At 39.4% G+C, this 10,889-nt stretch overlaps 1 long non-coding RNA gene across 1 annotated transcript; it reads right to left on the reverse strand.

The window, feature by feature from the left end:
* Positions 1-3,909: 3,909 nt before the first annotated feature.
* On the reverse strand, positions 3,910-7,033 carry LOC143316028 (uncharacterized). Its single transcript, XR_013076218.1, has 4 exons — positions 6,969-7,033; positions 6,068-6,124; positions 5,344-5,466; positions 3,910-5,224 (listed from the first exon to the last, which is right to left on the reverse strand). It is a non-coding gene; the product is annotated as an uncharacterized LOC143316028 (long non-coding RNA).
* Positions 7,034-10,889: the final 3,856 nt, after the last annotated feature.

Here is a 10,889-nt window from a genome sequence, read left to right on the forward strand (position 1 = left end):
AGGGCAAACCTTCTCACACTCTTCTGCCGTTCTATTAATGCAGAGGAAACACTGATGTTGGCGAATCTGTGGTTTTAAACACACAGGTGGAATTCTTTCCCATAGTGAGAGTGTTTTTTCCTCATTGCGAGCAATTTCAGGAGGACCCAGGCAATATACTTTCCAGGGAATCCCACCTGTAAAGATCACTGGTAGCTGCAAAACAAGAGCGTTTTTATGGACTCCTCTATTAAAGAAACCACAAACATATCTCCTATCAGCAGGCAGGGCACTGCTGCTTTCCTTGCCTTGGGAAAGGAGAAAACATGACGTGTCGGAAACTCTGAAGAGATCCTCCTCGGTTTGCCGGTTCTCTCATGCCTGGCACAAGGGGCCCTACTTGCACTGCCGGAGAATCCTGCAGTGTTAACGAGATACCTGTTTCTTCCAGCCACATTGCATTTCCAAACACACACTCACACTGTGGGGCTCTCTCGCAGGTTTCATAGTACTGTGTCTTCGGGCTAATGAGCCTTTGCAGCTGAGAGCTTTTACCTCTGATTCTTTACACATCCACACGTGCAATCTCATAGACTACAAGGCAATGAGGTGTTCTCAGGAACCAATAGAATTTCATGCCAACTGACTGAATCCCTCTCAGTATTGGAAATTAGCACAAGGCCCACAACCAAAATTTTGTTTTGCATCTGCTGGGGATATTCCTAAAATACGGTGTTAATGAAGTGAGCGTGTCCGGATCTGCGTTGAGCTGATGCTGTGGTGGTCCACCCATAATAGGATGGAGAAAATCTCCGTGAGCTCCCCGCTGAGGGCTTGACTTACTGTTTCACTGAATAAAAACCAACAGACGAGGAGAGTGTAATTGACTCATTGTGTATGCCAGTTTGCTGGGGTTAAAATTGACCCTTTTTTGCAAAATGTCAAATACAGGTCAATCAGGAAAGACCCAAGATAACATGAATACAGAGACTTTATCTGATGAAGACTTGACCCCATTGATTAGATAGAACTGTAGGGACAGAGCCCTATAAAAAGCAGGCAATCAGAAATGCCTCCAGGGAGCCATTGACGGGGCACTGGTGGTGGTGAAGGGGTTGTTGAATATTGACAGATGTCACGTCACGTCACAAACTAGGATAAGAGATCATATTTATTCCCATATTAGCCACTATCCACTGGCTCCCTGTAAAATCCAGGATAAAATTTTAAATCCATCTCTTCATCACCCTAAATGCTCAGGCATCATCATATCTTAAAGAGCTCATAGTACTCTATCACCCCAACTAGAACACTGCACTCCCAGAGTGCAGGCTTACTTATGGTTCCTGAAGTCTCCAAAAGTCTGGGGGGGGTGGACACACTGTACATTTAAGATTAATCTTAAAACTTTCCTTTTTGATAAAGCTTACAATTATAGCTGGCTCAGGCTTGCCTTGGACCAGCCCCTAGTTACACTGCTATAGGCTTAGAACTGCTGGGGGACTTCCCGTGATACACTGAGCTCCTCATCCTCCATCCTCCACATCCTCCACATCCTCTCCCTCTCCATATGTACACATTCACGTCCCATTAACACATGTTACGTACTTGGCTTCATCCCTGGAGTTCTTGTACTTTCTGGTCTCACAGGTTCCCATGGATCATGGTTGCACCTACTGTCGTAGTCCTGCTTGACACCCACTCTTGCTGTTATTATTACTATTTTATACTTATTGTCATTATTATATTTATACTATAATACATATACACTACTATCATATACATATACTGTACTATCATATACTGTTTCTTCAATTAGTCATGTTTATATTATTATCATAGCTGCTAATGTTATTAATGTCATTGCTGTGCATGTCTTGAACTGAGTTGAATATGCAGGGACTGCAGTTAACCCCCTGCATCAACCAGCCTAGTGTTGCTTTCTCCTTTTATTCGTCAGCGACTGCAATTCCCCACATTGCTTATCATTTGAACTCACTTTATTGATGACATTTCGGTCCATAGAACTTGATTACGAAACACTTACATAGATCTTATAGTGCCAGCCTAATATGTAAATATAGCTAGGGAAAAACAGTGCTGTGCCACCCACACAAAGAACTAAGCTCTCTTCACTCTTGTATGGTAATTCTAAATAAAATCCTGAACTAAGACATTGCAGTGCAGGATATTTGGACAGGGGGACATTATTATTGTCCTCACAATGGTCAAAATGCTGTTTTGGATCAAAGTACTCAAAGTCTTGGCCGTCATTCTTGTCACTCATGCTAAGATTGTGCTGATCAAGTTGACAGCTGAAAACCAGGAACATGGTGACATCTTTAAAAAAAAACAAAACAAGCTGAGCAGTTAATCAGAAAGGTAACTGAAGAGAAAACAGATGATGAACAGCTGGTTTGTTTACAATTCTGGAATCCAGCTCTGCTGAGGATTTCCCATCATGTGTTTTTTCCCATTCCATTCTCCCCCTCTCTGCGTGTGTGCTGGTGGAATCCCAGTGTTCATTGTGGGGTCCTTGAGGCTCAGCTGAATGGTATTTCCACACTGCTTCCAGGCACTTGTTACTAAAGGGAACCCCACTTAATGGGGTACACATCATAAAGGACTTGTTTAGTCATTTCCTGTGGTTCTTAATTGTGTTTGACTTGTTTTATTTGTATCTGACGCACTGGGTGTTAAACTGCTTTTAACCTTGTTTCTAGTTCAAATCCTTTTTTATTTCCACTCAGTCCAGCTGAGTCTCTCGGGGGGTTTTAAGATGCACCTTAAGACCCACTTTTATCCTCCTGCTTTTAATTGTTTTTAGCCTGTGCTTTATATTCATCTGCTGCCTTGTGTTTAAAGTGAGATTTTGCATTTTAATCTTGCTTTATTTCCATCACATCTTTTATACACATAGGCTGATGTGTCCTTATGCTTACATGTGTATACATGCACATATATGACTGTCTTTGTGAAGCACTTTGGGCCAAAATCTACTAGAAATTATAAATTAATGAACTTTAATGTCTTTCTTTATCTCATTCTTGCTCTCTCTCCATCTCCCTCTATCACCTCTGCCTCCCTTTCTCTCCCTACCTCTATCTCTCCCCCTCCCTCTTCCTCTTTCCACCTCTCTACCCCTATAACAAAGATGTCCTGCTCTGTATGTAAAGTGTCCTAAGGCACCTTCTGCTGTGATTCAGCACCATATAAGTAAAACTGAAATGATGGAAGTTTGTTTGTATGCTGTACAATTAAAGATTATTTGGTAAGACAGTTGTACATAAAGAAATAGCTTCAAGTCATTATTTAAAAGTCGAGCGTGTTGAGATTTAGGGGATCTACTGGCAGAAATGTATAATGTGTGTGTAACAGACAAACAGGAATTGAACCCAAATGCAGACCAAATGACAGAGCTGGTGCAATTCAGGAGGGTGAGAGGGTCCAAACAAAGAGAGCTTTAGTCCAATGATGAGGAAAAAGAACAAAGTCCAAAATAACAGAATCACATAATCACGTGACAATAAGAATCATGTTTTTGGTGCCTCAGAATTAGCTCTGTATATCTACAGAAGGAGAAACGCTGACTTTAAAGAGCACCATCGAGGATCAGTTGGTTGCAATCTGCAGCATCACCACTAGATGACAGTAAATCTTGCACACTGGAGCCTGTGTGAAATTATAGGTGTTCAAGGTTTCCTTAAACCCACTTAAATGTCAGTAGTGTAGCGGATAAGCTCTTTATCCTCTTTCAGTCTCAGCTCCTGATAACAATCACCGACTCTGCCATTTAAAATTTACATTGATAAACTACTGATTTTCAAATGCACTGACATTTTTAAGGCTTTAAGGAACATTTGTGCAAAACTGCAAAATGTTTATGCTCCATTTATATGCAAAACAGACAGACAATATATTTTATTTGTTTTTCTGAGAATTAAAGCATGATTAACATTTTTTTTTAAATCTATTTATGTTTATATTTCCGGTAACTTCAGTACATATGGTTAAAGACACAGTAAAACAAAAGAAATACCCTGTCCAATCCATTTCTGACAGTCCTGAAAGAAATCATGAAGGCAACAAGTTTTTAATGATACTGTTTTTGATTCAACTTCACGATCATTTTTGAGGATGTAGTTTGTGGTTCTGTTGTACGAAGCACTACCAACCCTCATGATATAAATGTAGTGGTCAAGCCAGAGTCCACATCTCAATCCAGTCCAGAATTTGTGGCTTGACATCAAAAATGCTTTTCACTCACAATCTCCATGTAACCTGACAGAGCTGGGACCAGACTGCAGTGCCCAGATGTGCAAAGCTGATAAAGACCTATACACACAGATTTAAGGCTGGAACTGCTGTCAAAGCAGCGTCTGCCACACCATCCGTCTGCAGACAAGCCCTTTGTAATTTCAAATTCTTATTAATGTAGTTGACTTTGTCGTCAAAGGGTCTTTTTCTGTTGATCTGTGCAAAGGGGCTTGAGTACTATTTAAAGGCACTGTATGTATTGATACATCTATACAACAAAACTCCTCCAAAGTGAGCCAGTTTAACATTGCTTAAAGACCCTTTCATTGATTTTGCAGAACTTTTTGCAGCAGAAAGCCTTTTTCCCACAGTAGCTCAGGCTGGCACTGAAACTGGTTTACAGACTGATTAATGCACAATAGCCTTTGGATCCTAAATTACTCTCACAAGTGACAAGCCAAGCCATCAGCTCATACGGCATGCAAGCAAAGGAGAGCACATCTATCTTCTGCTGATCTTTGCCCATGACTGATGTACTGGATTTGCATACGTTCTGTTCGTTAGATAATCCATGATTTGACTGTAGGTGAAATCACATCTCTTTAATAAATGGCAGGCTCTACCACTTGTCATTCAAATTCATCATTTGAGGAAGAAAGACATCAAAACTCAGACATCAAAACGCCACTCAATTTCAGTGTGAACACTCATTGTTCTGCATGGTGCTCTACTGCCGCCTAGTGTCATTAAGCAGCACTGATCCTAACAAAACCAAATCTGATTTGCACGGCAGCAGTGTCATCGCAATATGAAGCCAACACAGTACAGTTTGAAGAGTAGAAATCTGGGATCAGAGATGTTATGGTCCCAGGCCGAAGGGAACAGGCTCAGTTGCAGAGGTCGGTGCTGCAGCATTGAGCGAACGCACCAGGTGTGGTGATGTAGCCCTGACACACCGCCATGTTCATGCACTGACGGAACGAAGTCGCTAGAAGAAAAAAAATCCATCTTTTTAATATAAATATGTATTATTGAATATTAATAAATCAAGAGAGAAGTGATCTTTAACCACAGAATATGGCTATATCTTCCTGGTGGCACACTTACTCAGCGGGCCTTGGAGGATGACAGCGCCACAGGCGTTAGCTGATCCTGAACAGGTCTGAGTGCTGGTAGGGGTGCAGAGGCTGCTCCCCTTTGAGAAGCAGAAGTTACACTTCAGTGCCTCACCTGGGATGAACACACAAAGGAAATGATTCACAATTAAAATCGAAAGCATCCATAAACACGGAAAATAAGAGGTTGTCTGTTTGCTGATGCAACGTTTCGACCCACAAGGTCTTCAGCAGGCGAAGCTTTTTGTCTGACTATCCAGCCCAGTTGGGCAAAATTAAAGCTGCGAGCAGCAATAAGCAGATTTCAGGCTTCACAAAGGTGAGCAAAGTCATTTCAGCTCCTTTAAATCTGTTTAAACAAGGACTGAGATCACAAAGACTGCAGGATTTCAATGACCACGCACTCAAGGCTCCGCCATTGGTCCTTCATCATCAGTTTGTCTGCTTGATGACGGCCATGTTTTTGGACAGATTTTGCTCATTTGTAGAAATGTGAATCTCACTTCCACTAACACTGTATAGCTTAAGTTGGTCTGAATATAGTCAAAATTCATATTCATGTTTCTGTTATTCAAAAATTCCATCTGCGATAAGGCGAGAACAGTACTGTCCAATCAAAAGCAATCAACTATACAAACAGAAAGTTGTGATTCATGTGTAACTTGACTGCTGGAACGCTCTAGTTTCCCTTTGGGAATAATGAGGGACACACGTACCTTGATACAGGCTCAGCATGAGAAGGAAGGCACACACAGCAGCTCTCATTTTGGAATCTAGAATACACATAATAACACTTTTAAGGACATTTTTGGTTGTGATCATTCTGATCGTGTCTGTTGGATGATAAAAAGATCTCACTGTCTCTGTGAGAGAATAGCTCCCGAGCTGTTTGCCACTCATTTCCCTGGTTTCCTCCTACTAAAATAGTGGAGCTAATGAGGAGAGGCTGACAGGGAGGTGAGTTTTGGATTGTGACTACATGATTACGCCAATGCTGAATTGACAAGAAGACTCTTGACATGTGCTGCCTTTTATCTTCTAATCTTCTAATCTGTTACTTATTCACACTGTGGGGACTTGCCTTCCCTTTGGGGACAAAACGCAAGTCCCCATAACGTAAATCCAGACCGTTCTCATTCCAAAGTTGTTCAATTTTAATATTTTGTCAAGCCCTCAACGTCAAATCCAGAGGCATAAGGTTCCCTTTGGCGTGGAGACACTCTGGGTTTCAAACACAAAGCCTGCATTAGGGAGGAGGTCCAGTTGTAGACTTGGTTTAAGGTTTGTGTAAGGTTAGGCTTAGGTTAAGGTGAGGATATAAGTTAGGCAAGGAGCGATTAGGGTCAGGGTAAGTATGCAGGAAATCAATGTAAGTCAAGTTAATGTGATGGAAACATGATGTGTGTGTGTGTGTGTGTGTGTGTGTGTGTGTGAAAGAGAGATAAAGTTAGAGCTAATGTAATCAGGGTAACTGAAGCCTGGCTTCATCATATAGTGTAACAGGAGAGGCAGTGACCTACAAACGACAATAACTACATTTCTGAAGAAAACAACATGAGCAAAACAGCCTTAACATCACAAAGCATGCAGTATGGAAAGCAGGTGGACGGTTGTTACCTTGTTCTCAGGTGCTCAGTCTGAAACGGCTGCGTTCACCGCACGCTTCTGCTTTCTTTTATTACCATTGTGCAACCAACCGCTATCTGTGCTGACAGGCTGGGATTGGCTGAGGCTGACTGCGACATAACGGACTTTCTGCCTGTGTTGCAAAAGAGGAATCTTGAAAGAATGTTCTCAATTATCACGTTTGCAAAGCAGCCTCATTTGTTATTAAGCACATTGTTAAAAGTGCGCTATATTTTGAATACATGTTCAATGTACACACGTGCTTTTATAGCATATTTATAGCGAGTATACTCCAGCAGGTACTTAATCTAACATACACTACTTAAAAGTAGACATTTCTAAATGGATTTTTGCACTCAAGTTGCATTTAAATACCACTTGTAATACTCAAGTAAGTAAGTAGATTTGTCTTTTACAAGTCTGAAAAAGTTTACTGAAAATCTGTATTTATCTTTTAAAGTACTCCATTTATGAATGTGCTCCTGAAAGGGATTAAATCTGTTATTTTCAGAGTGTATTACTGTCTGTATTAACACAAAGTCTAACCTTTTTATGAAAAGTATGCTGAAATTTGACCTGTACTTAAATATACTTGTTAGTATACTCACTAAAAGTGCACTGCTTTCCATTTTATTTAGTGAATTATACTATAGAGTTGATTATACTGTATAACTGGATGTATTTTTGTGTATAAAATTTTCCATAGTAATTTTTATGCTCTTTTATAGCATATATTCCTGCCAATTATACAAATCCTCCAGTGAATTGTAGCTATATATTTGGAAACATTTAAAGCGTTCTTCTTAAATACAATCAAAAATGTTCTCACTGTTCAACATCAAGAAACATGGAAGCAAATTGGTTGTGGTTTTTAGAAGAAATCAGTGCATATACAACTTGTTTTGTACCTCCAACCACACTAAAGCATCATCCCAAAACACAGTTGAAGCCAGTGCATATATCTTTGGATTATGACAATCAGCAGATCAGTGTCTTTCCACTTCGTTATGACACACTTTCTTTTGGGGTTCACTGCACAAGGTTCTATCATCAAGCTTGCCAACGGAGCTCTTTTTCTCCTCAAGCTTCTTGTTTTTCAGAAGAGTGGGAAAGTGTGCATTGGAGAAACGGTGGTAAAACTTCCTAAAGCGACACCAGGCAGCCAATGGAAAGTTACTCATGTGTTTTGTCCAGCAAAACACAAAATGAGGAAGTCACGTAGGCAAAAGTATTTGACAGCAATTAAGTTGTTGTAGGACCTCCTGGAGACTGCACAGCTCACCTCGTTGTTGTTTACCTTCAGAGTTCAGTTTAATGTAAAACCAATTTCTGTAGTAACAAGCAGATATTGTCCTTTACAGACTGTATGTGCGCAGGAACATTTTACAAGACTTGTGTGTATTTACTGAATACTTTACACAACAGGCTCACAGAACCTTCCATGAGGCTCATCTCCAGATTGCTCACATGCAAAAAAAAAAAACAACTAAATGCTGCCCTCCTGTGATGAAAGTCTGCAATAGCTACTGCAAATGTTGCAACCCACCTATGATTCTGCTTCATGTCCTATGTGGAACAATGAACACTTGCATTACAATTGTATTATATCACCAATGTGTTGTAAACATGCATCAACATACTGCAGCGAATTTAAAGCACACTGTAATTAAGCATGCTAGTACAACCTTTGAAAGTACACTTAAGTACAATTTATAATACATTCACAATGAAGCACACTTATCAAGTACTTGTGAAATACAACTTTAAATGTTGCAGAATATGACTTTTCTATATTTAAATTATATTTCTAATACACTAAATATTCTACTTTTTGACCCTTTAGAGTATGTTCTGTCGCATGCAGATTGCATACAGTTGTGACATACTGCTTAATCATAACATTGCGCCTTGAACTTTGACCCTCTAGCTCATACAGCCAATGCCAGCAGCGCACGATTTAAGTAGAAACAAAGAATATTATGCAACTTGGATGCAAAGACAGGTGACATAACTTACTGTAAGTGTTGTAATGTATTACATCCTTACAACCTCACTGTAGGTACATTTTAAACCCAGCATGCATCTGTTGATCACACAACACTGCAGCTTTTTCTCCGGTGCGGCTGCTGGTTTGAGTACTTCAACAGGACTTTTTCATGGGATGTTTATTTTTCCGAGTAAAATTACTTCAAATCTACAAGAAATAGCAGTAACAGTCAGGTTACATTTGAAGTGTAAATACAGATTATTAATTATCTTGTTAAAAATGTAATGAGTAACTATTTAAATGGCTTCATCAGTCATGTATTGGTTACTTTTTGATGACATAATTACATGATTATGTCATTTAAACCAGTGAAAACAGTACTCAATACTGATTACTGCCAAATATTTATGAATGTTTACGACTATAAAAATATAGTATGTATGAACTTTTCCATCATCAGCATCATCTGGACAGTCAAACCCAAGCTTTCATTCACCATTTATTGTTTGCACACATTGATATTACAGTATATTACCATTATATCATACATATAGAAGACTAAGATCCACAACATATCAAAAGTAAAGGATGAAAAGTTAAGAAAATAACATCACTAAGTATCAATAAATCAGCATGGAAACCAAATCATTTCTCCCACAGAGAAATATTGTTCACTGTCAACGTGACAACAGTTACAGTACAGAGATCATAGATTAGACAGGGCTGTAATCGATCAGCACAGCTGAGGAGGTGTAACTGTTAGAGAAATTAAATAAACGGATATTGTACTTGGTTGAAGTTATTGTACAAATGACATAACTGGCAATAAAAATTAAAAAATGGCTTCATCTAAAACAGCTGATCCTAGTTGTGCAGGGATGTATTAATTTGGAGTGATCTACTGAAAAGAGGATTAAATAGCGATGCTGAATTTGAAAACCTTCAATCTGACAATCCAGAGATTAAAAACAGATTTAGGATTTGTGAAAAGTCGAGGATTCGAGTCAAAAATTCCGACTTTTGAATTGTTCATTTCGGAAATTCATCGTTTAATCTTCGAGATTTGATTTAATCGCAGAGTAATAACAAGTCGGAATCATGGATTTCATGTTTATGACGTCACATTTCTCAAGCCTGTGATCATCCATTACAGCTGAGCTGCGTTCAACACATCTACGCTAACACCGTTGAACGCACCTCGCCTCATTTTAATCTATGGCAGAATGGGCACACTGGCACTTTGATGGCTAATCACATGATCACTTGGGGTTGAACAGATAAGGCACAAGCATGCACGCACACACACGCACACACACGCACACACACACACACACACACACACAAACATACAAAGGAAAATTTGTATGTCCAATTTTTTTTCAATGAGAGAACAGTTCTAGAACTTCAAGCGTTCTAAAGAGATTCTTTTTCTCATGACGTCAAATAATAAAAATCACTAAAATTGGAGTCACCATGTTTTTGCTTCATAACAACACCCCCACACACACGCACACGCACACACATCTGAACTGACAGGAGCCCTAGTTTGGAATTTTTTTTAACTATACATCTAAACAGCCAGACACATTTTGTGCCGGGTCCAGCTGAGTAAGCGAATACACACAAACACACACTTAGATACACTCACATATACACCAACAGCATGTCAGTTACCATGGCATTGGTATGACAGGGAGTTCCAACACGTAAACATTTTTTTTTTTTTTAATTTTTTCTTTTTTTTTTGCTCTCAGTCAAACAAAATCTCTGACCTCTTGGTGCTTTTCAGTCCCATCATATGTAGAATTGTAGCAACGTTACAACACTACTGTTTCAATTACTTGCTAGTGTTTTGGCCATTGACAAAAATAGAAGATTTAATAGCACTGTTTTCTTTACATCATCTGCATGACTGTTTTAACCTT

This window comes from Chaetodon auriga, chromosome 23 (assembly GCF_051107435.1).
Source record: "Chaetodon auriga isolate fChaAug3 chromosome 23, fChaAug3.hap1, whole genome shotgun sequence".
NCBI classification, from domain to species: Eukaryota; Metazoa; Chordata; class Actinopteri; order Chaetodontiformes; family Chaetodontidae; genus Chaetodon; species Chaetodon auriga.